This window comes from Amphiura filiformis, chromosome 3, assembly GCF_039555335.1.
Source record: "Amphiura filiformis chromosome 3, Afil_fr2py, whole genome shotgun sequence".
Lineage (NCBI taxonomy): Eukaryota > Metazoa > Echinodermata > Ophiuroidea > Amphilepidida > Amphiuridae > Amphiura > Amphiura filiformis.
In genome coordinates, this window is record NC_092630.1 from 22,556,925 (window position 1) to 22,582,401 (window position 25,477).

The 25,477-nt window shown below is 38.6% G+C and overlaps 1 protein-coding gene and 1 long non-coding RNA gene across 4 annotated transcripts in view; one reads left to right on the forward strand and one right to left on the reverse strand.

Annotated features, from left to right (window-relative positions):
• The window catches only part of LOC140148223 (uncharacterized), a 52,696-nt gene that overhangs the window by 8,360 nt on the left and 18,859 nt on the right, over window positions 1-25,477 (forward strand). The gene's annotated exons all lie outside the window — the stretch shown is intronic.
• Window positions 10,327-25,042, reverse strand: LOC140148222 (uncharacterized). Its single transcript, XR_011858456.1, has 3 exons — window positions 24,935-25,042; window positions 11,989-12,086; window positions 10,327-10,897 (listed from the first exon to the last, which is right to left on the reverse strand). It is a non-coding gene; the product is annotated as an uncharacterized lncRNA (long non-coding RNA).

Genomic DNA, 25,477 nt, shown 5'->3' on the forward strand with positions numbered 1-25,477 from the left:
TGAAAATTGCGAAAAGTATCATATTTTCACTCAGTCCAAGCTTGTTTGGAGCCCTGTTTTATAACTTTGGAGTGACTAGCGATAAAAAAGCAATTACACTTTTTAGGATGTTGACCACTGATTCCAAAAATAAAGAATATCAAAAATATTTTTTTATAAGGGTGCACTACACTAAATCCTTCCGCATTTGGTGTAACCCTTCATAGTTCCGTAAAAAATAGCACCTATGCGAAATATATCAAGCGTCCCCGAGGGAACCAAATTTGAGTGACTCTTGGTTGTTTTGATAAAAAAGATAGAGTAGGAGCTCAACATTACATATCTGTTCAGAAAATTTTCTGAATCGAATGTGCATGGGTAATAGGCCCTCGGAACAATATCATGGCGGAACTGGTAAGGAGGCGAGCGTGTCGGCTGAAATTCGGGATGGCGCTGTTCAGGAGTTCGTATCTTTTAAGTTTGTCTTAACTTGTCCCAAAAAATTAAATTTAAATAAAAGTTTAATCTTTATTTAAGACACTGGTTTGATCAAAATGTTAAAAATGTTGTTACATGGGGTAGAAAAACAAACTTACTTTCTTGTATTTTCCGTGTATTTCAATGGGACGATTATTTAGTGGTGTGTGCCCTTCAAGACTCATTTTTAAATGCTATGTACATGATTAATACCTGATTTTAAGTGCCAAAAAGTTGAGATTTTTGACTGAAACTGATGTCTTTGCAAAGACAAAAAGTCTGTTTTTCTATTTCCGTCTATAGAGACGCGATTTCGTTCTTCGACGCACGAGAAATTAGCATCAAAACGCAAGTTCCTGTCGAATTGACAATTTAAGACCGTGCTTGAAATTGAGCTATTTTGGCCCCAATATCATAGAAGTGGTCACTTTTGGTTATCTCGGTGCTGAAAAAATGAAACATCTTTGGAATTATTTTGATGCAAAATGTAATTATAAGATCAAAACTCAATTATAACCGTTTTGAAAATAATCACTGAACCTTTAATTGGGTCTCAATAGACATTTAAAGTCAAAGCATACTATATTATGGCCTAATGATGACAAAATAACGGCATTTTTATCTCATGACCAAATGTTCAATTCCCAAGAGAGAAATTTATCAATTAATTCTAATGATGGGGTTTCTTAATTTTAGATCTTGCAAAAATAATACACGCAACTTGGAAATTTAACATTTTAGAGTGTCAAATTACCGTTCTATCTACCCATAACACCCCCCAAACTTAAGGCATATGCCTATTGACACGTCTTTATATTATGCATGATCTAAGAGTGGGGGGTGAAATGATCACATGTCGCTTTTCGGTCATGTTAAATTTGTGATTGTACATATAGTTTTGTAAACAAAGTCACTTTCCTGATGTAAATGGGATTATAAATACAGTTTAACATGGTCAAAATGTTGCTCTGGCCCTTGAATGCTGAAAATTGCGAAAAGTATCATATTTTCACTCAGTCCAAGCTTGTTTGGAGCCCTGTTTTATAACTTTGGAGTGACTAGCGATAAAAAGCAATTACACTTTTTTAGGATGTTGACCACTGATTCCAAAAATAAAGAATATCAAAAATATTTTTTTCTTATAAGGGTGCACTACACTAAATCCTTCCGCATTTGGTGTAACCCTTCATAGTTCGGTAAAAAATAGCACCTATCACGAAATATATCGGCGTCCCGAGGAACCAAATTTGAGTGACTCTTGGTTGTTTTGATAAAAAAGATAGAATAGGAGCTCAACATTACATATCTGTTCAGAAAATTTTCTGAATCGAATGTGCATGGGTAATAGGCCCTCGGAACAATATCATGGCGGAACTGGTAAGGAGGCGAAAGCGTGTCGGCTGAAATTGGGATGGCGCTGTTCAGGAGTTCGTATCTTTTAAGTTTGTCTTAACTTGTCCCAAAAATTAAATTTAAATAAAAGTTTAATCTTTATTTAAGACACTGGTTTGATCAAAATGTTAAAAATGTTGTTACATGGGGTAGAAAAACAAACTTACTTTCTTGTATTTTCCGTGTATTTCAATGGGACGATTATTTAGTGGTGTGTGCCTGGCGTCTGCTCCGGATTGATACTTGCATGGGATCTGTGTTTAGGGCTTAGGGGGCTCTCATTTTCTTCGGAAAGGGGGTGGGTCCCAATTATACGGAGGGGGGGGGGGGGCGGGGGAGGTTTTAAAGAAAAACAAATTGATGACCAAAATATAGAGAGTCACAAATGACCACAGATAGAGTGTTTAATTTAATCAAAAAAACTGATTTCAATAAAATTTTAGCGTAGGGGTAAGTAGGTGTATCGGTGAGGGGGGGGGTCGCATTTCATTGACGCTCACTTTTTGTAAATTTGGATCCCCACATCCAAAGAAAATTCTAGTCATAGGTGGTATAATATTTAGGCCTACTTTCGTTTGTTTAAATGGTCGTTCCGTGCGAGACACGCTTGGGTCTTGATATGACCAAGCTCAAACAAAATGTTGAAGCCAGGCTAAAAAGAGCATTGGCCTACAGAAAAATCGGAGGCACGTGTGTTTTGGGCATCTTGCAATATTATACTTCATAAAAGGCACAGAAAAACAATAGGAAAACTGTGGCAAATAGTATGCACAATTTCCTGCTCGCTGTTGTCACGTTTTTAGACAATATTTCAGTGTTTTTTAAACTATGCCACAGAATTAAGCCTATGCGGTTTCCAAATTCCAAAATGATCTGGCCTGTCATTGTGTGTCAGGTAATGGATGGGGGCATTTTAAAGGTGCACGCTGCCCTACATGGGTTTCAGGGGGTTGGTTTGGAGTTTAAAGGGTACATGTTGGAGTTTCGTAGATGTCATGGGGTTTAAGGGCATGTGTTGTGGTTTACAGCTACAGGTACAGGTTGGGGATTTAGGGCAGGGCCTTCATATTGGGGTTTAAGGGTAGGCCTACAGGTTGGGTTTGGGTTTTAAAGGCAAGCCTGACTTTAGGTTAGAGTTTTAAAGGTACATATGTTGGGGTTAGGCCTACGTATAGGTCTACAGTTTGGGGACAAGGGCCTACATGTTGGGGTTTAGGGAAGGGTATAGGCCTACAGGTTGGGTTTGGGTTTAAAGGGCAGGTCTGACTTGTGGGAGTTTTAAGGTACACGCACATGTTGGGGTTTAAGGGTAAATGTTGGGCTCTAAGGGTATGCCTACGTTTGGGGGTTAAGGGTGCGTGTCGGGGTTTAAGGGTACATGCGGTTGGGCTTTAAGGGTACATGTTTGTATGTTGGGTTTCAGGGACTGGTTGGGGTTCAAGGCAGTTCAGGTTGGGTTTAAGGATAGGCCTTGGCCTACGTGTTGGGGTTTAAAGGTGCAGTTTGGGGAATAATGGTACCTACGTGTTGGGGTTTAAGGGTAGGCCTACAGGTTGGGTTTGGGTTTAAAGGGTAGGTCTGACTTGTTGGACATATAGGTACATATAGTTTGGGGACCAGGGCCTACATGTTGGGGGTTAAGGAAGGGTACAGGTAGGTTGGGTTTGGGTTTAAAGGTTAGGGCTAACTTGTTGGGAATTTTAAAGGTACATGTTTGGGTTTAAGGGTAAGTGTTGGGGTTTAAGGTTAGTCCTGCGTTTTGGAGGTTAAGGGTGCGTGTTAGGGTTTAAGGGTACAAGTAGTTAGGCTTTAAGGTTACGTGTTTGTTGGGTTTAAGGGTACTGTTTGGGGTTTAAGGTAATTCAGGTTGGGTTTTTAGGGTGCGGATTCTAGGTTTAATGGCATGTTGGGGATGGGCTGGGTTTTCATTTGTATCCATCAATTTTGTTTGTGGTAGTCATAGTACTTCCATTGGCCTCCAAACACCCATTATTGATCTGATATATTGCTTCCTTCTTGAATGCCTGTCTTTAACAAGTTTGGATGGTCACTTTCTCTTTGAATTTCAATTAACAATACATTCCACATTTATTTATGAAATGTTTGTAATTTAAACCAAAATTCATGACTTTTCAAGGCAGTACAGGACACGCATTATGAAAGCACAAGCCTTACGAAACTACAATGCTGAAAGTGGTTTTGGAATAACATAATTATTTTTGATTTAGCAAACACATAACACATTTTATGATTTAGAATTAATTATTTGTGAAGATTTCATGATAGTGACCCAATAGTGATGTCAAAAATAGACATATCACATCCAGTCTCCTCCTGAACTTTTCCATGATTTTTGTGCCTTTTTCAAACAAAAAATATGTCATGAATTTTGCCGACATATTGCAACACTGGTGAATATATTTATAACCCTGATGATAGTCATGATACCTGGTAAGAGACAGTAAAACATGCAATAATTACACTGGCTAATGTTTAATTTCTCTCTTGAACTGTTTATTATTATAGCATCATAATAGAACACTTAAAATTGAAATACTAAAAGTTACATAATTTCTCGTTTACATACAATAATAGCAATCATGTACTTGTGCAATTATTAGAACCACTCAACCATCTGTTTTTATGCATGTCACAATATACATACACATGCAATAGGGCGATTCACAAAAAGTGAAATTGGTATTTTTCAACGGGACACCCCCTCATTTTGTTCATTTTGGTAATAAAATCATACCTGCAAAATATGAAAAAAAAATCAAAAAAGTTTAGGGGGTGCTACCGGTCAATGAACTTTTGTACACAAAGTCAATGGGATTTATGAGCCATTTTCTTTACAACACAAAAAAGCCATGTTAATTTTCCCTGATTGTGCCAAAAATATTTGATCATAGTGTGAGTAATGTCCTTAAAATAAATGCTAAAGAAAATTGTAAAATGTTAACCCGCTTTCCAGAAAATTGCATTTTTGTGAAAACTGTTACATTTGGGGCAAGGCAGTTGCTGGAACAGCCAAAATATTATGGTACTTGGCTAATATAAAGTTGTGTTTATGGGGCTCTAGTTCTTTCTTCTTTTTTTTAAATGTTTTTTTTGTTGTTTCTTTGTTTGTTTTTGCTTTGTTTTGTTTTTACTTGATCATGATTATGTGTTGTTTTGTAAATTATGTTATTCAAGTGTTGAATGTGTGTAGGTTTGTAATTTTATGTAAGTGTAGTGTAATGTTTAATGTGTAATCCAGTAGTAAATGTGTTTTAGCCACTCTAGCTCTTGTCACAAGTACCTTGCACAAGGTGTAGTTTTGAACTGGCCACTATCCAATGTTGTGACCCCAATTTATATACATTTCTTTTCAACCATGGTGAATCTAATCCTTCCTGTGGTCATTCAATTCAAACAATACAAATCTTCATCAGGTATGGCCATAATGACCACCCCTGATACAGATGTATGGATTTTGATAGTTACTATTACATAAGATTTCAAAAGCTGGTATCACCATTGGGGTAAACTAATATGTGAAGAATTTTAATCTTTTTTTTATCAACAGTTCAGTTCAATAAGGTATAAATTTGGGGTGCCTGGTGGGATTCAGGGGATATCCCAGGGTATTCTTTTCTTGAGCTACACTCCCTCTGTCACTTTTGAAACATTTTTATTATTACAGTCAACTATGAACTTTAATTTGGTAAAAACCCATGTTTTCACAAAGTTAGGTATATCATTGAACATTTACTTCAGTTTTGCAAGCCTGGTAGACTTTTTAGGCCCTGAAATAAGCGTTTGAAATTTTTGACAAAAAATCACATTGACTTTGTGTACAAAAGTTCATTGACCGGTAGCACCCCCTAAACTTTTTTGAATTTTTTTCATATTTTGCAGGTATAATTTTATTACCAAAATGAACAAAATGAGGGGGTGTCCCATTGAAAAATACCAATTTCATTTTTTGTGAATCACCCTAACATGCAATTTACTAACAATATTTTTCTTTGTTCCCATCAATCAAATTTTTCTATAAATGATATTTAATGTAACTGGTATGTTTTCAATTGATTTATATTTTCATTTAATTTATTATATTTAAGGGGTACTACACCCTGCCCAATTTTGTGCCTATTTTTGCATTTTTCTCAAAATTATAGAGCATCGGTGACAAGTAAGATATGTATATTATAGGGCAAGGACTACAACTGCTACACTGGAAATTTTATTTCAGCACAGACAACAGTTGTGGAGTTACAGTCACAAATGAGGGAAAACCAATATTTTATCAATAAATCAATAACTACTTGCCGTGAGTAGCTGAATTTTCAGCGCAGTAGTTGGAGTCCGTGCCCCGATAATATACATATCTTACTTATCACCAATGCGCTATAATTTTCGAGAAAACACAAAAATAGGCAAAAAAAAAAATTGGCTAGGGGTGTAGTACCCCTTAAAGGGACTGTGCATTCTCAGAAATGCATAATGGGCTAGTATTCCAGTTGAAATCTACAGGGAGTATATTTTTCAAATGTAACTGCCTAACTGGTCAGGGTTTATCATTTTGAAACCCATACTCCCCTCTGTATTATGGCTTTACCTATATCTTCCACAGCTGGAGTGAGTATTTCAAATGAAGTTACCCAATGGTTTATTCTATTCAAAACTCATACTCCCTCTTTGAAAGACTTTAGCTAAATCTTCCACAGGGGTGGTGTGGATTTTAAATGGAATGGCCCAAAAGTTACTAATCCAAGATAAAAGTATACATTTTTGGAAAGGAAATTATCTAAATATAAATACAAATTTGGGGTGAAAAGAACAATTTTGAAGAAAATAAGAAAAAACCTCATGATTTTGCCTAAAATTGTTTGGAACACACTATAGGAAGGAAAAATCCAAAATTTGGATTTTGTGGTTTTTTGTAACCTAGACTCAAGCGCTTAGGCCTTATTTTGAATTATTGACCAAATAAGACTAAAATTCAAAAATTCAAAAATAAGACTAATATCCAAATCATGAAAAACCGTTCCATGAATGGAGTGTCTAATTACAAAAAAAAACCATGAAATCCAAATTTGGGTACAGTGTGTTCCAAATAATTTAAGGCAAAACAATGTGCTTTTTTTGAAGTTTCTTAAAAAAAAAACTTTTTGCATAACAAAAATATATACTTGCATTAAATTTTGTTTAATTTAAAGTTACAGCACTTTTAATTAATGCATTTCTGAGAATACACAGTCCCTTAATATGACACTTTGAATAAAACTTACTTTTAATCATATATGGCAGATTTATCCAAGATTCTCACTCTGACTTGATGCTCATTCATTTGAAACAAAAAATGTTGGGGGGAGGGGGCTCAAATTAAATTTTAACAGGGGTGTGCTGATGGCAATCTGAAACCCCTACCCATCTTAAGGGATTTTTTTACCTAAAACTGCTGATTTGACAATTTTTTAAAATCAGGTCATATTGTAACATTTGCTGAGGAGAACAACCTCATGTTTTTCAAAACTTAACACACAATGTTCACAATACTCTCCATACAAGGCGTGCGGGACCGACACCAGTCACATTTGAAGGAGTGGCTCACATTGGCGGCTTATGTGCTGGTATTATACAGTGCTTTTCTTTTTATTGCATCATTTGCTCAGGCCAAATTTAAAAGAGGACATATCTGACAGTGAAAACTAACATTTTGTGGAAAAGAAGTTAAATTCTATCTCTAATGGAAATGTTATAATGTTGCAATGTGGGTAGCTGTAAGGGCTATCTAGAAACACATTACATTTAACTTTTTGCTAATTTCAATCTGCATAATTTTCAATTATGACTAATTTTTGGACAAGTCAAAATTAGCTCTAATTAATTATGCAGATTGAAATTTGCTAAAACTTTTAAAGAAGTTCCTTACTGTTACCTAGCAAATTAAATTAATATACAGGGTGTTCCAGAAAAAGATTACAAGGTGAATGAATTTTGACATAAGCTGACAAATAAGCATCCAAATCCAAAACATAAAAACAGCATGTAGCCCTCTTATTCTGCATCTTACACACTTGAATCGGTTGACTGATTGCAAAGATATGAGCGATTACATAACATACATCTCAATTCATTTCATTAAGTTTGAAAGAAAGATCATTCAACACAATGCACACTAATGCTTATCAATTGACTTTGTGTTTTGTTTGGTGAAATTCTTTTTATTCTTCTTACACAATCTGTGTTTTGCTAAACATGTAATAAACTTTTGTTAAAATGTGAAAATACTATGTGATATTAAAGCTTGAATCTAAAATGGTGCTTGGTACTTGTAAATATATTTTTTCGTTAATATTAATATAATTATTGCATAAAGAATTATTGTATAAAGAATTCCAGCTGACAAAAAAGTTTTCTCACACAATAATTAATGTTTTGGAATTTTCCAAGAAATGGCTATGTAAAATGTAAATCTTTTAAAATTTGAACATAATGTTGCCTGGTATCAAAAATTACACGTACAGATGTACAAGCCCTTGATCATTGTCATTCTTGGCTCACATGTTCTTTGGAAAGTTGCAATATAACATATTGCACAACACAAAGAATTAAAGCTGGAAAGCTTACAAAAACCAAAGTTTTCTTGGACAAAATGTTGCTTCAAATATTGCCATGAATGCAAAGTTTTAACTTAAAAAATTAAAACATTAAACATAATATAGCACAGTATAAAAATTAGAAGCTCTAAGCTTAATCATGTATTTCTTGGGTTTTTGAAAGTTTAACATATTGCGTAAAGAATTAAATCTGTTAATTGTATAGCTATCCAATTTCTGCAATCCATGTTAAGTTTCTTACAATTCAGGCACTGTGTATCAAAGTAAAGGCAGATCAAATGTTATATTCACTCACGTTTTTCACCTTCAGTGCAAGCATGAGTAACATAATACCATCGTATAAAATAGATCAGAGGACTGAATTGAATGAGATACACAAACTTTACGAAGGGGTGAGCAAGTGTGACAAAAGTGCCTGTTAATCAAACTTGGAATGAGTTGTTGATGTGTGCATTGTGTGATCAATCACTCATTTCTTTGCATCCAGCCAAAAGAATTAAAATAAAATTTGTGTATAATGTGCACAATGAGCTACCCACTGCTTTAAAAATATTTTGATGATATTGTCTATTTCTGGAGATGTTTTCTGGGACACCCTGTACTGTGAGAATATAATTATAATAATTTGCATCCCTTTCAGTGTTTGACTTTGCTAATTCCAGCCTAATTGGAGTTAGCTGAAAGTTATGAAAGTTCCATGTCTGAATTTCATTGCTGTGTTAATGAAAATTGATCAAGAAACCTTTACATTCAAACCAATTTTTTTACCCAAATTATTTTTGGCAACAACAAAAACATTCTTCAGTAAAAAATTTTATTTTTAAAAAACTAGATATCGCTGGCGAAGTTACGTAATTAATCGGATTAACTACCATAGCAATAGGTGCAAACAATTTTGAATATACCGCTGCACTACAAGCAGGTTGCACTCATCACCTGTCGTCAATCATATAGTAGATTGAATACAATACCGCTCTTTTCAAAGAGACTAATCTTACAGGTGCAAGTGATTAGCATTTCTTTGACATCTATGGTTCAATGCAGAGGTACCGCATGAACGTAGTAGTGCAGCGCGATATAATCAAAAATTGTTTGTACCTATTGCTATGGTAGTTAATCCGATTATTACGTAACTTCGCCAGCGTATAGATATCTAGGACCATTTACTTTTTAAAATTTTGATCAACTTCACCAAAAAAAAATGAAAATTGAGCGAAAAATCAGGCTTTTTTTCATGTTTTTTTTCCCCGGCAAAATTGAGCATTTTTCAACCAGTTTTGGTAAAAATTTCTCAAAGTTGGTCAAAAATAAAAAAAATGAATAAAAAATAGGTTTAAAAAATTAATTTTGTAAAGAATTTTTTTGGTACAATGCCCATGAAAATTTGGGTAAAATTGTTTTTTAATTTTCTCCATAACTGAGCATTTTTGCCCAAATTTGACCTCGCATATGAATTCATCAAGACTTTGTCATTTTAAAAGACCAAAAATTTAGCAGTTATGAGGCCCATAATTCCCTGAGGGTTAAGACCAACCTTAAAATTATTTTTTTACTGTTATGTGACTATATGGTAATACCAGTTATATTCACCAGATAGCCAGCTCACATAAAAATCATCACTTCAAATCACAGATGTTCCAATATCTGTGTTCAAATACAATGTTAACAGCTCTCCTAGCAATCATGCTAGAGAATGATTTGACCACTCGCCTAGCATCATACTAGAGAGTGAGTAACCACTCCCCTTTAAAATCTAGACGACAAAGCCTGTCACAAGGATCCATGATTGGCCCTGTTACATGTATGTCATTCACCATAATATTATACACTTGTCAATCAAGAAACCTCTCTATATGTTACGGTGATGACATTCAGTTATACAGATATTTTAATGTATCTTATCCAAACTCCATGAAAACAGCCTCATCTAGCATCACTGAATAAAACACTGGATGACCATAAAATCTCTGGAAGCTAAATGATGAGGAGATAGAGTTTTCTATTGGCGCATCAAATTATCATACACATAGCTTATCTCCTGCTATGCTAACAGTTGGCGATGATTCCATCAATCCAGCTCTGCAATCCAGTATGCAACCTCTGTGTTATATTTGATACACAGATGACAGTGGCTGCACATATCATATACATTGTATCCCTGTAATCTATTATAAATTAGCAACTACATAAAATATCAATTGGTTTCAAGGACCATGGCATCTACTATCTGGTGGTTTGTGCCTTGATCTTGTCCCAAATGGACTATGGCAATGGATTGTTATTAAGTTCCAATAATGACATCCAAAGACTTCAGGGCAGTTCTTATTTGCTGCATTCTTGATTCTCTATACTCTCTTGTTCTTTGTGTTGTTGCCTGTTAAAAGGCTGCTTCAATCTGCAAACTATTGAAGGAATCCTTACTCCTTAGACAGTGCTAGTGCCTGCAGAAAAGTTATTAATGAGAATAACATGAATATTAATAATAATTAACACAACATTTTCAGACCTTCCTTTTATTTAAGAAATAAAGGGTAATGCATTATCCTTTACACCCAAATAATGTGTCCTCACCCATTATTTAGACGTTTTTACTGCCAAGGACACATTATTTATGCGTGTAAAGGATAATGCTGCACCCTTTATTTCTATTCTATTACCAGAAAATAGTGCGATTTAAAGAGAAAATATCATTTTTTGGCACAAATATTTTCAGTTGTTTACTTCAAGGTGGAGCGTGTATCGCGGAAATATTGCACAGCGTAATGCTGTGCGTAGAGTGTATTACGGCGCTTGACCCATAATTGCAGAATAATGGGCTCTCATGTGACGTGTTTTAACAAATCACAGTGCTGCATTTTGAATAATGGGTCGTAAGAGTAATAGAATTATAAATAAGTCACAGAATTTTTAAAAATTATATACGGTAGATATTTAAGGTGGCAAACTTAACTATGGTGTTGTGCACAGAATTGCTTTAAAATTATCGTACAGGATGTGATTTTTCAAAACAGCTTCTTGACTTATGCAAATTCACAAAATCCCATTTAAACACTTTTCTTTGCTGATTTAAGTTAAATGAACATAATGGATTTGACATAGCTAGCTATTGTATCTGTAAGGTGTAGTATTTGAGTTAGCTATCTGAAAATACATATAGACAAAATGCCACCTAAAATGGTCAATATGTTCTATGTACGTCTTTCATAAGGCGAGTTAGATGGTAGCATGAACTAGCAGCATTTGCATTCAAATATTGAGACAAGTAAAGCTGACACACATGAGGAATGGTATTGGTTTTATTAAGGAAATCCCAATGATTGATATAAGTAGTGTCATTTCCACCCCATTTGCATGATGTTTTTGGGAGGGTTAAAATGGCAAAACTATTGCTTAGATATATTAAAAAATAAATCAAGAAATATCAAGAAATAATTGCAAATTTTCATTTATGAAACTTGCAAATCTAAGCTAAACTTATTTAACATTCGGCCGAAAATTCTGCCCAAAACATATAGTGTAAACCTTAACTCACCTCTAGGAAGATCAATTGCAAAACATCAGATGCCCTGACACCCGAACTCGCAGCCAATGGCTTCACATGTTCATTTACTTCATGAAGTTTGCACCATTCTTTAAAATATAAAACACAAAAACATAAATGTTACATGTGGGTAAAATATAGAAGATTAAAATTGTGCTTTACAAGATACCCATGAACACCGCAACTTTGTCACAGGTGGGATAGGATAGTAAAGATGATTTGATTTAAACAATACAACATTCCTTGTATACCACAACTTTGTCACGGGTGGGAAGGGACACCTAAATCATAATTTTAATTGTGCTATACAACATTCCTTGTATACCACAACTTTGTCACAGGAGGGACAGGACACTAGAAATAATTTACATTATATAGCACAATAGATAGTGTCCTGTTCCACCCATGATAAAGTTGTAGTATACATGGGAGTGTTGTATAGCTCAATGGAAATCATCTTTGTACTCTGTTCCACCCATGATAAAGTTGTAGTATACATGGGAGTGTTGTATAGCTCAATGGAAATCATCTTTGTACTCTGTTCCACCCATGATAAAGTTGTAGTATACATGGGAGTGTTGTATAGCTCAATGGAAATCATCTATAGTACTCTGTTCCACCCATGATAAAGTTGTAGTATACATGGGAGTGTTGTATAGCTCAATGGAAATCATCTACAGTACTCTGTTCCACCCATGATAAAGTTGTAGTATACATGGGAGTGTTGTATAGCTCAATGGAAATCATCTTTGTGCTCTGTTCCACCCATGATAAAGTTGTAGTATACATGGGAGTGTTGTATAGCTCAATGGAAATCATCTATAGTACTCTGTTCCACCCATGATAAAGTTGTAGTATACATGGGAGTGTTGTATAGCTCAATGGAAATCATCTACAGTACTCTGTTCCACCCATGATAAAGTTGTAGTATACATGGGAGTGTTGTATAGCTCAATGGAAATCATCTTTGTGCTCTGTTCCACCCATGATAAAGTTGTAGTATACATGGGAGTGTTGTATAGCTCAATGGAAATCATCTATAGTACTCTGTTCCACCCATGATAAAGTTGTAGTATACATGGGAGTGTTGTATAGCTCAATGGAAATCATCTACAGTACTCTGTTCCACCCATGATAAAGTTGTAGTATACATGGGAGTGTTGTATAGCTCAATGGAAATCATCTTTGTGCTCTGTTCCACCCATGATAAAGTTGTAGTATACATGGGAGTGTTGTATAGCTCAATGGAAATCATCTATAGTACTCTGTTCCACCCATGATAAAGTTGTAGTATACATGGGAGTGTTGAATAGCTCAATGGAAATCATCTTTGTGCTCTGTTCCACCCATGATAAAGTTGTAGTATACATGGGAGTGTTGTATAGCTCAATGGAAATCATCTACAGTACTCTGTTCCACCCATGATAAAGTTGTAGTATACATGGGAGTGTTGTATAGCTCAATGGAAATCATCTATAGTACTCTGTTCCACCCATGATAAAGTTGTAGTATACATGGGAGTGTTGAATAGCTCAATGGAAATCATCTTTGTGCTCTGTTCCACCCATGATAAAGTTGTAGTATACATGGGAGTGTTGTATAGCTCAATGGAAATCATCTACAGTACTCTGTTCCACCCATGATAAAGTTGTAGTATACATGGGAGTGTTGTATAGCTCAATGGAAATCATCTTTGTGCTCTGTTCCACCCATGATAAAGTTGTAGTATACATGGGAGTGTTGTATAGCTCAATGGAAATCATCTACAGTACTCTGTTCCACCCATGATAAAGTTGTAGTATACATGGGAGTGTTGTATAGCTCAATGGAAATCATCTACAGTACTCTGTTCCACCCATGATAAAGTTGTAGTATACATGGGAGTGTTGTATAGCTCAATGGAAATCATCTTTGTGCTCTGTTCCACCCATGATAAAGTTGTAGTATACATGGGAGTGTTGTATAGCTCAATGGAAATCATCTTTGTGCTCTGTTCCACCCATGATAAAGTTGTAGTATACATGGGAGTGTTGTATAGCTCAATGGAAATCATCTATAGTACTCTGTTCCACCCATGATAAAGTTGTAGTATACATGGGAGTGTTGTATAGCTCAATGGAAATCATCTTTGTGCTCTGTTCCACCCATGATAAAGTTGTAGTATACATGGGAGTGTTGTATAGCTCAATGGAAATCATCTACAGTACTCTGTTCCACCCATGATAAAGTTGTAGTATACATGGGAGTGTTGTATAGCTCAATGGAAATCATCTACAGTACTCTGTTCCACCCATGATAAAGTTGTAGTATACATGGGAGTGTTGTATAGCTCAATGGAAATCATCTTTGTGCTCTGTTCCACCCATGATAAAGTTGTAGTATACATGGGAGTGTTGTATAGCTCAATGGAAATCATCTTTGTGCTCTGTTCCACCCATGATAAAGTTGTAGTATACATGGGAGTGTTGTATAGCTCAATGGAAATCATCTATAGTACTCTGTTCCACCCATGATAAAGTTGTAGTATACATGGGAGTGTTGAATAGCTCAATGGAAATCATCTTTGTGCTCTGTTCCACCCATGATAAAGTTGTAGTATACATGGGAGTGTTGTATAGCTCAATGGAAATCATCTACAGTACTCTGTTCCACCCATGATAAAGTTGTAGTATACATGGGAGTGTTGTATAGCTCAATGGAAATCATCTTTGTGCTCTGTTCCACCCATGATAAAGTTGTAGTATACATGGGAGTGTTATATAGCTCAATGGAAATCATCTACAGTACTATGTTCCACCCATGATAAAGTTGTAGTATACATGGGAGTGTTGTATAGCTCAATGGAAATCATCTTTGTGCTCTGTTCCACCCATGATAAAGTTGTAGTATACATGGGAGTGTTGTATAGCTCAATGGAAATCATCTATAGTACTCTGTTCCACCCATGATAAAGTTGTAGTATACATGGGAGTGTTGTATAGCTCAATGGAAATCATCTTTGTGCTCTGTTCCACCCATGATAAAGTTGTAGTATACATGGGAGTGTTGTATAGCTCAATGGAAATCATCTACAGTACTCTGTTCCACCCATGATAAAGTTGTAGTATACATGGGAGTGTTGTATAGCTCAATGGAAATCATCTACAGTACTCTGTTCCACCCATGATAAAGTTGTAGTATACATGGGAGTGTTGTATAGCTCAATGGAAATCATCTTTGTGCTCTGTTCCACCCATGATAAAGTTGTAGTATACATGGGAGTGTTGTATAGCTCAATGGAAATCATCTTTGTGCTCTGTTCCACCCATGATAAAGTTGTAGTATACATGGGAGTGTTGTATAGCTCAATGGAAATCATCTATAGTACTCTGTTCCACCCATGATAAAGTTGTAGTATACATGGGAGTGTTGAATAGCTCAATGGAAATCATCTTTGTGCTCTGTTCCACCCATGATAAAGTTGTAGTATACATGGGAGTGTTGTATAGCTCAATGGAAATCATCTACAGTACTCTGTTCCACCCATGATAAAGTTGTAGTATACATGGGAGTGTTGTATAGCTCAATGGAAATCATCTTTGTGCTCTGTTCCACCCATGATAAAGTTGTAGTATACATGGGAGTGTTGTATAGCTCAATGGAAATCATCTACAGTACTATGTTCCACCCATGATAAAGTTGTAGTATACATGGGAGTGTTGTATAGCTCAATGGAAATCATCTACAGTACTCTGTTCCACCCATGATAAAGTTGTAGTATACATGGGAGTGTTGTATAGCTCAATGGAAATCATCTTTGTGCTCTGTTCCACCCATGATAAAGTTGTAGTATACATGGGAGTGTTATATAGCTCAATGGAAATCATCTACAGTACTCTGTTCCACCCATGATAAAGTTGTAGTATACATGGGAGTGTTGTATAGCTCAATGGAAATCATCTTTGTGCTCTGTTCCACCCATGATAAAGTTGTAGTATACATGGGAGTGTTATATAGCTCAATGGAAATCATCTACAGTACTCTGTTCCACCCATGATAAAGTTGTAGTATACATGGGAGTGTTGTATAGCTCAATGGAAATCATCTACAGTACTCTGTTCCACCCATGATAAAGTTGTAGTATACATGGGAGTGTTGTATAGCTCAATGGAAATCATCTTTGTACTCTGTTCCACCCATGATAAAGTTGTAGTATACATGGGGGTGGTGTATAGCTCAATGGAAATCATCTTTGTACTCTGTTCCACCCATGATAAAGTTGTAGTATACATGGGAGTGTTGTATTGCACAATGGAAATCATCTATAGGACTCTGTTCCCCCTGTGATAAAAGTTGTAGTATACATGGGAATGTTGTATAGCACAATGGAAATCATCTATAGTGATAATATTGTTGTACACATGAGAGTGTGGTATACACATGTAGCACAATGGGAATCATGAACTTCAATGTCCTGTTTCACTTGTGAGCATGATAAAGTTGTGGCATACACTAGAGTGTTTATTCTAGTCTTTTGTTGCCTACTGAAAAGTTGAACGAAGATAATTTCTGTTTTCGGTTTCGGGAGTTATGTTAATTTCTGACATGAAAACGTGACATGAGAGAGTTGATGCTAATACAGACAAGAGAAGTGTCTAAATTTTATGGTCGTAAATTAGCGATAAATTGTACGGCTTCAATTGACTTGCGTAGGGTGTATAGGTACTTCCGCCTCATGAAAAAAGCCCAGCATAGAAATATACACTAATCAGTGTTGCCACGAATTACGTATACTTGTTCGTGCAATCGCGAAAAAATAGGTCATATGATTATGTAGAGATGAAACGGGGAATTCTTTTCGTCCAAAATACACCTTAAAACTTGTGTGTCCGAGATAGTAACTCAGGGCCCGACTGTAACTCGGGGCCGACTTAGTAACTCGGGTCCGAGATAGTAACTCAGGGCCCGACTTAGTAATCCGGGGCCTCAATTCGGGACCCGAGATAGTAACTCAGGGTCCAAGATAGTAACTCGGGCCCCGACTTAGTAACTCGATATCTGAGTTAGTAACTCGGGCCCGGATTTAGTATCTTGGGTCCAAGATAGGCCCGAGATAGTATCTCAGACTTAGTAACTCTGGGTCCAAGATAGTACTCGGGGTCCGAGATAGTAACTTGGGGCCTCGACTTAGTAACTCAGGGTCTTAAGACAGTAACTCGGGGCCTCGACTTAGTAACTTGGTGCCTCGACTTAGTAACTCGGGGTCCGAGATAGTAACTGGGGCCCCGACTTATTAACTCGGGGTCCGAGATAGTAACTTGGGGCCTCGACTTAATAACTTGGGGTCTGAAACAGTAACACGGACCGCGAGATAGTAACTCGGGTCTGAGATAGTAATTCAGGGCCCGACCTAGTAACTCGGGGTCCGAGATAGTAATTCGGGGCCTTGACTTAGTAACTCGGGGTCCGAGATAGTAACTTGGGGCCTCAACTTAGTAACTTGGTATCCGAGATAGTAACACGGACCCTATATAGTAACTCGGGGTCCGAGATAGTAATTCGGGCCCCGGACTTTATAACTCAGGGTCCGGGATAGTAACTCGGGGTTAGAGATAGTAAGTCGGGGCCTCGACTTAGTAACTTCGGGGTCTGAGATAGTAACACTGACCCGAGATAGTAACTCGGGGTCCGAGATAGTAACTTGGGGCCTCGACTTAATAACCCGGGGTCTGAAACAGTAACACGGACCCCGAGATAGTAACTCGGGGTCTGAGATAGTAATTCAGGGCCCCGACTTAGTAACTTCGGGTACGAGGTAGTAACTTCGGGTCCGAGATAGTAATTCGGGCCTCGACTTAGTAACTTGGGGTCTGAGATAGTAACTTCGACCCGACTTAGTAACTTCGGGGTCTGAGATAGTAACTTCGGGCCTCGACTTAGTAACTCGGGGTCCGTGATAGTAACTCGGGCCTCGACTTATTAACTCGGGTCTGAAATAGTAACACGCACCCAGAGATTGTAACTCGGGGTCTGAGATAGTAACTCGGGGCCCGACTTAGTAATTAGGGGTTAGAGATAGTAACTCGGGGCCTCAACTTAGTAACTTGGGGTCTGAGATAGTAACACAGACCCCAAGATAGTAACCCGGGGTCCGAGATAGTAACTCAGGCCTCGACTTAGTAACTCGGGTCTGAAATAATAACACGGACCCTGATATTGTAACTTGGGTCCAAGATAGTAACTTCGGGGCCCCGACGTAGTAACTGGGGGTCAGAGATAGTAACTCGGGCCTCGACTTAGTAACGCGGGTCTGAGATAGTAACTTGGGGCCTCAACTTAGCAACTGGGCTTACGAGATCGTAGTACGGCCCCAAGATAGGAACTCGGGGTCCGAGATAGTAATTGGGCCCGACTTAGTAACTTCGGAGTCCGAGATAGTAACTTGGGGCCCGAGATACTAATTGGGGGTCCTGAATTACTATCTCAGACCCAGTTACTATCTCGGTCTGTGTTACTGTTTCAGACCCGAAGTTATTAAGTCGAGGCCCCAAGTTACTATCTCGGACCCCGAGTTAATAAGTCGGGCCCGAAGTTACTATCTCGACCCCGAGTTAATAAGTCAGGGCCCGAGTTACTATCTCAGACCCGAGTTACTATCTCGGATCAGTGTTACTATCTCAGACCCGAGTTACTAAGTCGAAGCCCTGTTACTATCTCGGACCCGAGTTACTATCTCGGGTCAGTGTTACTATCTCAGACTCCGAAGTTACTAAGTCGAGGCCCCGAAGTTACTGTCTCGTACCCGAAGTTACTAAGCTGGGCCCCAAGTTACTAACTCGACCCTGAGTTACTATCTCGTGGTCCGTGTTACTATCTCAGACCCCGAGTTACTAAGTTGAGGCCCCGAGTTAGTATCTCGGACCCCGTGTTATTATATCTCTGACCCCAAGTTATTAAGTCGGAACCCCGAGTTACTATCTAAGGGCCCTGTGTTACTAAGTTGGGGCCCGAGTTACTATATCAGACCCTGAATTAGTATCTCGGGACCCTGAGCTACTATCTCGGACCCCCAATTAGTATCTCGGGGTCCCAAGTTATTATCTCGGACTCGAGTTACTAAGTCGGGGCCCGACTTACTATCTCTGACCCTGAGTTACCGTACTATCCCGGACCCTGAGTTATAAAGTCGGGGCCCGAATTATATCTCGGACCCGAGTTACTATCTCGGGTCTGTGTTACTATCTCAGATACCAAGTTACTAAGTTGAGGCCCCAAGTTACTATCTCGGACCCCGAGTTACTAAGTCGAGGCCCCAAGTTACTATCTCAGACCCGAGTTACTAAGTCGAGGTCCGTGTTACTATCTCAGACCCGAGTTACTAAGTCGAGGCCCGAGTTACAATCTTGGACCCCGAGTTAATAAGACGAGGCCCCGAGTTACTATCTCGGACCCCGAGTTACTAAGTCGAGGCCCCAAGTTACTATCTCAGACCCAGAGTTACTAAGTCGGGGCCCGAGTTACTTAAAGTCGAGTTACTATCTCGGGGTCCAAGTTACTGTTTCAGACCCCGAGTTACTAAGTATTAAGGGCCCAGGGTGTAGACATCACCCTGGGTGTAGACATAATTATTGCACAGTCCCTATAGTATTGTGTTGTCGTGGATACATGGTAGTTGATAAATTACTCGATCAAATCATTTGGATAACAGGGGTACTACACCCCTGCCCAGTTTTGTGCCTATTTTAAAAAAAAAAAAAAAATTATAGAGCATTGGTGACAAGTAAGATATGTATATTATAGGGGCAAGTACTACAACTGCTACACTGGACATTTTATTTCAGCACAGACAGCAGTTGTGGAGTTACAGTCAAAAATTAGGGAAAACCAATATTTGATCAATAAATCAATAACTACTTGCCTTGAGTTGCTGAATTTTCAGTGCAGTAGTTATAGTCCTTGTCTCTATAATATACATATCTAGGCCCTATATCTTACTTGTCACCAATGCACTATGATTTTTGAGAAAAACACAAAAATAAGCAAAAAAAAATTGGCTAGGGTGTAGTACCCCTTAAACATAATAGATCCCACAATTTAAAACCAACATAACCCAACATCTACAAGAAATCTATAGACTAAAATTTGCATGCATGCGCATATCAACCTAACCGTTTTACTCCTCTAGGACTGTTGGGCAGTATCAAGATCAAGATGATGTGCAAATTCCAAGTTAGACTTCATCATGTTCTTGCTGTCATTGACATATTTGTAGAGACGACTAGAGTCCCGCTATATGTCGAATGTATGGACTAGGGTAGCCCGAAACAACATGGCCCTGTTCCTTCCTCACTAGGGCCATGAATGCCCTACGTGCGTAAAAACGTGGCACCGTGACCTCACGTCGCGGTGATGATGTCACACTGACGGCATCTATTTATAGAAAGAATTCAAAACATTTTCCATCCTCAAATGTGCTCAAAAGTTACGAACATGCACCAAATATGTTTTGTTTAAGTCTCATCTTCACGTGAGGAATGGTAGGAAGTGGTATTTATGAGAAAACGTGGTATTTTATGTGTACCCTGGACCAGATATGCTCAGGAGTCTCAGACCTTCGTATGGAGAAGGACAGTGGAAATCAGGGGTAGGCCTACAGCATTAAGGCCCAAAAGTCGGGGGTTGTTTTCCTGTGTTTTTCACTCCAGAGCTTGCAGAAAATCCAAATACATGGGGTGAAAATTAAATCTTGGGGGTGAAAAATATTTTGCAGTGTAGTCAGGGGTAGGAGTACGGTCCAAAAGTAGCTAGAGGGTCAGTTTTCACCCCGGAGCTTGCACATATTCCCAATAGAGGGTGAAAAATTAATATTTTTTAAATTTAGGGGTCATTCACCCCGCTACCCCTAGTGGAAATCGTAGTGACGGACGTGTGAGTACCTCGGGCTAGGACTAGGGAGCCAATTGTCAAAAGCCGTAACTCACACATATTATACGATACACCTATCGAATGTGTGTCATCGGTCCAGTCATCGGCCTTGTAGGAACCCATGGATTAGGTCCATGTACACATACGATGGGTGTACCCCCGGGGGGGGGCACTCACATTTCCCAGCTATACGGGTATGTGCCGCGGCGACGACCCCCTTTTTCAGAGCCGCTAGCCGTTCCTTAGACCCTCTGAATTCATTGATTGCCCGCTCTGAAGCCCGAAAATTTTCTAGCCGTTCCATAGACCCTCAGATCATCGATTTCCGCTCTCATTGGCATCTTGACAGGCGTGTTTTCTGTCCTACTATTTCAAGCCCAAAAGCTACTTTTGCGAGCTCAAAAACTTCAAAGGGAATTTTCCATAAATTTCTTCCCCATTGAAACACATTGTATTAGGAGTAAGGTGAACTTTGGGCGGGATTTTGGGCTCCTTTAGTAGTGGCAACACTGGTTTGTTGTTCTTCTTCTTCTTCTTAAGTACGTCGACAGGGCGGCTTTATTTATATGCCACATTTCGTCAACTTAATGTATGGGGTACTCGCGCGAAAAAAAAAAAAAAAAGGGGGGGAATGGCAAAAGGATAAGGCTGGATATCAGTCTAAGTGCTGTGCATGTGCTGTGCTGAAATGGATTGGTATCTAACGTGCTGCTCTGGTATGGGTTGGTAGTGCTTGAAGCTGCTGCTTGAAGGCGTCGATTGAGGGCGCTCCAGCTACTTCTTTGGGCAACTCATTCCATTCTCTCAATGTCCTGGGGAAAAGGAGAGCCGGTGGACATCCTTTTTGATGAAATCATTTCTCAGACTGTGTTTGTGCTTCCCTCTAGTACTGATAGTCTGTTCTGCTGCTTCCAGGTAGTTGGTCTTGTCTATACCTACAAGGCCATTGATGATCTTATACAGCATAGTCAATCTGCTGTTTTTCCTACGATCTTCCAATGTGCTCCATTCCAAGTGTTCAAGCATGGAAGTTACACTAGCGTCTCTCTTGAAATTATGGACACAGAATCTGGCTGCCCGTCTCTGGATCCTTTCCAAGCTGTTGATGTCTTTCTTCACATGCGGATCCCATACGCAACTAGCATATTCCGGAACTGGTCTCACTAGTGTCTTATAAGCAGCTGTTTTCACTTTCTTGGAGCAAAACCAGATGTTTCTTTGCAGGAATCCCAGTACTCTACTGGCTTTTGTGGTCACCTTTTTTATGTGTTCTTTCCACTTCATGCTGCTTTCTAGTTCAGCTCCCAGGTATGGATGTGATTTAACTTGGTCAAGTTCCTTGCCACAGAAGATGATTGGTTTCGATGGAGGATCACGCTTAGTTGAGACTTGAAGGATGGAGCATTTAGATGGATTAAATGACATCTGCCACTTGTTCTGCCATTCTTCAAGTTCTAGAAGATCTTTCTGAAGAGAGTCAATGTGGGCGGATGTTTTCCCTGAAGAATAAACTAAGCAATCATCTGCAAAGAGTCTGGTTTTATTTTGGAGTTGGTTTGGAAGATCGTTTATGTATAGCAAAAACAGTAGTGGTCCGAGTACTGTGCCTTGGGGTACTCCAGACACCACACGTTTAGAGGAAGAGTATTTGCCATCACACACGACTTGTTGTTTACGGTCAGTGAGGAAGACCCTAATCCAATGGTTGATGGTTCCTCGGATTCCATAGTAATCCAATTTCCCTAAAAGACGCTCATGAGGTACTTTGTCGAACGCTTTAGAGAAATCTAAAACGCCGACATGGGTGGTCTCGTCATCTTCAATAGACGATGTGAAGTCATGAGCTGTCAGAAGTAGTTGGGTTTCAGTGGACCTCTTGGATCGGAACCCATGCTGGCTGTCAGTGAGAATATCAAATGTTTCTAGATGGTCCATGATATGGGAGTGAAGGATATGCTCCATCATTTTGCATATGACACTTGTAAGAGATACTGGTCTATAGTTCTCAGGCTTGGTCTTATCCCTTTTTGTAGACCCCACATATGTTTGCATTCCTCCACTGCCATGGTAGGGCTTCTTTGTCTAATGATAGCTGGAAAAAGTGAGTCAACACAGGAGCTAATTCATCTGCTGCCATCCTGAGCACCCATGGTGGAAGGTTATCAGGGCCAGATGCTTTATTGGCATTCAGGTCACCGAGTAGTTTATGGACTCCTTTTTCTTGGATATCAAGTCTTGGGATTTCCATGAAATTACTATCACCAAGAGTTGGGATACTTGAGAGATCTTCTTCAGTGAAGACACTTGCAAATTGGGCATTAAGAGCTTCTGCCTTCCCTTTCCATCACTGATGATTTCATCATTGATCCTTAAGTCAGCAACTCCAACCTCATCTTGCTTGATCTTCTTGATGAATGACCAGAATGACTTTGGGTTATTGCACAGTGCCTCATCCAAATTGTCAGAGATATATTCTCTTCTAGCCTTATTTAGGCTCTGCTTTAGTTTTTTCTGCAGGAATTTGAAATAAGTCCAGTCTTCCTCTTTCCCAGTCTGTTTAGCTCTGTTGTAAGCTTTCTGTTTCTTCCTAACCATACATTTATGAGTTCTGTCAAACCACGGCAAGTTCTTTCTGTTGGATGACTGCCTTTGGGGATGTTCTTTTCCATAGCATCCTTTATGGCACCCTCAATTTTATCCCATCGATCTTGCACTGAGGAATGAGTAGTATCAGCAAAATACTTGACTTTGAAGTCAGATAAATCTTTCCTCAGCCCAGCTTCATCTGCTTTGCTTCTGATGTAGATCTTTCTTGGTGGTAGTTTCCTCCTCCTAGTGTTCAACTGAACTTCAGCAATCACAATGTTGTGGTCACTTACACCTGGCTTGGTTGTTATATTGTTAACAAGAGAACTGTTACTGGTGAACAAAAGATCCAGGAAGTTTTCTTCTCGCGTAGGTAGATTGACGAGTTGCTCAAGCCCGTTGTTCTCAAGCCCGTTGTTAAACAGCACTGCACTGTCGAGTGCATGCCGCGATGCCGATGCCTTCAGCTGATGAACATTTTGCTAGAAATAAATGACTTTGAGATCTCTTTTGGGAATAAAATTGCCAAATATGAGGAAAAGTAGGCCTACCTCAAATAATTGTGTGCACATCCTTGCAGCTGGCCATAACAGTGAATTAAAAGGTAATTTACGATCTACTGGTCTAGTGGAATGGTGTCAAATTCTGCACACTTCACTCAATCATCTCATGCAGTTCAATGTAGTCAATGTTTTACTTTTTCGGCACTGAAAAAAATATTTTTGTGGGTTTGTTTTTATGGTGGGCTTTTATGTAGTACTGCTAGCTGCTGCTATAATTATCAGTAGGCTAATAGCATAGATTGTAGGTCTGCAGGGTCTAGTAGGCCTAATTTGATTCGAATGCTGTTTTGCTTTGCTGAGATTTTCATCGTAATAGGCCAAACAGACCTATTTTGCATTAATGGTTTTCCTGATTTAATAATTTAATGCACAATTCAAAGTGAAATCAATTCCTTCAAAAATCTGTGGCAAAAACGCAACAAAATTGAACCCTGGTTTGGCCTGCATGGTTTAGTTGCCGAGATTTTTCAGATTTTGGCGGCTGATCAGTTCCCAAGACCCCCCTTTTAGCCGGTCAAACAGTTCCCAAGACCCCCTTTTTGACCGGCCGATCAGTTCCTAGACCCCCTTTTTGGCCTGCCGATCAGTTCCTTAGACCTCAAGTTCGAAACTGGCGGTGGCACACCCCTACCTACAGTACTCGGAGAACGTGGTTGTGTATATTTTTTCTGTATACGTCGCTATTTATAGAAAGGATAAATCAACTTGAGAAAATATTGTGACTTGCTCAAGTTGTTATACTCACAGTACATACTCACACTGTACAGAGTTGTACAGTATGTACAGTGCAGAAACTATCACAGCTTTTGGTATGAATATTGGTAAGCTTACACTACCATAATTCATTGCAACTGGTAAGAAACTGGACCGAAATGTACACTTACTGTTGTTTAAAATGCTTGAATTCGAAATTACTGGTTAGAAACTGGAACAAAAGTACACTTTTCTATAATACTGTGGTTTAAAATTCAACCGCCGTGTGTGTGTTAATTAATTTCACTGTGGTGACGAGCTAGATATATTAATAACATCATTCACGATCTGTACGAGTCGATTATTAAAAAAAATGTATGGCGGATGACGTAGAGTTCATTAATATTCATATATACTACTACGATTTCATCATGAGAGGGGTCTGGCACACGACACCGGTTACCCGCCCGAAAATTGCGGCGGGTACCCGGGTACAAAATTACCGAAAATGCCAGGCCTATTTTGGAGCATGGGGGCGGTGGACGCAAATCTACTACCGTACTTAAATTCCCATGGCCTTAATAGGGTATTTATTTTGGACAGTCTGCGAAATTTGGCCGTGAAATCGGCAAAATTATAGGGGGTATTTAATTTGCACTGTCCGCGAAATTTGGATAAAACTTAAAGGGGTACTTGCAAATCTGCAAGATTTTCATAAACTGCCGCCCGGCGCC